We start from the raw sequence: 2,014 nt of genomic DNA, 5'->3' as shown, positions 1-2,014 counted from the left end.
TTAAACGGACATACGACTGTAATAGGAAGTGTGTTGAAGCAGACACTTTTTACCGTCAGAACTGCGGCAGCAGGGGATCAGTAATATGGGTATAAGTTCTGGTTTATTTTTACAGCATGTAAATATTAGCACAAAAAGCATCTGATCATAGACATTTTAAGGTTCAAACTGCACCAAATAATAATAATAATAATAATAATATAATATGATTTGAGGTCTAATACAGTTTCTGGGGTAGTTTAGCAAGTTTATTAATGCACATTTACTTCCCAGGTGAAAAAGAGGGACATTTAAGGAGCAAACCTAAAAAAGGAATATGCAAAGGAAAAAGGGGGTCAGTCAGCACACCCCAAAGCGCAGGAGCACGTTGCTATGGCTGAGAACAAGACTGTTAAACAAGACATACAATGCAACAGCTCACTGCAAACCAAATAAAGTACAAAATTGCGTCACAATTGCAAATGCTATACTAATAAGTTAGAGATGCTTGGCAAATCATTTTGTACAAAATTATTTGAGCCCGTCTGCCGCACGTCAAGGCAATCTCTAGTTAGACGGGTTCCTAACACTAAATTCTATCTGTTATGTGCCATGACGGCTATCATATAATTCAGCAAGTGTAGGTTCCACATGCATGCTGGGCCCGCTTTAATTTCTGTCATTTTTTGGTGCCAAAATGGCTTCCATTATATTCTAGGAAAGCAGGTACCAACATGCATGCCGGGCCCACTCCACACCACTCCCGGCGCCAAATGGCCACCAAGGACTGCTAAAAAAGGAATATATAGCAATATAACGAATATTATGTAATAATTATGTAGTAAGTCAGTGATAATATCTGACACTGGAAAAGCTGGGTAATGATTCAGTGTAGATCGCAGGTTATTACCCAGCTTTCCCAGTGTCAGATGTTATCACTGAGTTATTACCCAGCTTTCCCAGTTTCAGATATCATTCTAGTGTAGATCGCGAATATTCTAATCGCAAATTTTTATTGCGAATTTTCCATGCAAAAGGCTACACTAATAAGCTTGTCATAAGACTCAGTCTAATATTCTTGTCAGAAGACTATGAAACCAATAGATGGCGCTATTGAGTTATGAACAGTGCCCTCTATTGGTTTCATAGTCTTCTGACAAGAATATTTGTCTTGTCATAAGACTGTGAAACCAATAGAGGGCGCTGTTCATAACTCAATAGCGCCCTCTATTGGTTTCATAGTCTTCTGACAAGAATATTTGTCTTGTCATAAGACTGTGAAACCAATAGAGGGCGCTGTTCATAACTCAATAGCGCCATCTATTGGTTTTCATAGTCTTATGACAGCTGAAAAACAAGGCAGATTCTGCTCATTTGCATGTCTTTCCCATATGCCCATGTTTATGTAAATGAGTTTTTACATGACAAAACTGTATAGAAAGGTTATTAAATATTATGTTTGGACAATCAGAAAACTTTTTGTCGCCCTAATGATATTGATCTAGGTGTGCAGGTCCACCCAAGCCATTCAACAGATGCAAAATAACTAAGGTTTACTGGTTCTCAGTCAGATGAGATCTGGTTTGGAATATCTCATAGTACATCGCTTCTCGGCCTTTTGGCTAAGATCAAGTGTAGTATCTGTTCTTCAGTCCTGTAGAGCTACGCTCCAGGCTGTACTCCAACCTTGGTATGCTCAAGGTTGTTGAGCAGAATGGAGAACCACACAGCAACTCTGGGTCATGGAGCACGGGTGTCTGGGTAACACCTATGCAAAGTGATCTTTGAGCTCTGCTGGATCAAAGCCACGAGGTACGGGTTGTGTTGAAAGCCCAAAGTGCAAGTGCCCCAGGGGGTGGTGTCCTGGCCCGCAGAGTGATGGCACATTTGCACAGCACTTAACTTTCTCATAATTTTAGCACACACCTCTATTTGCTCGGCTTCGGCCTTGAAGATACGAGGAATTTTTATAATTCCGGCCGAATGTCCGGGCCGTAAAGGCAAACATTTCACTTATTTATTTTTTATGTCACTG

The 2,014-nt window shown here is 40.4% G+C and overlaps 1 pseudogene; it reads left to right on the top strand.

Annotated features, from left to right (window-relative positions):
• The first annotated feature begins 1,581 nt into the window (after positions 1-1,581).
• LOC122925211 lies at positions 1,582-1,706 on the top strand (annotated as a pseudogene).
• The last annotated feature ends 308 nt before the right edge of the window (positions 1,707-2,014 follow it).

This window comes from Bufo gargarizans, chromosome 1, assembly GCF_014858855.1.
Source record: "Bufo gargarizans isolate SCDJY-AF-19 chromosome 1, ASM1485885v1, whole genome shotgun sequence".
NCBI classification, from domain to species: domain Eukaryota; kingdom Metazoa; phylum Chordata; class Amphibia; order Anura; family Bufonidae; genus Bufo; species Bufo gargarizans.
This window is presented reverse-complemented; position numbering and strand designations above follow the sequence as displayed.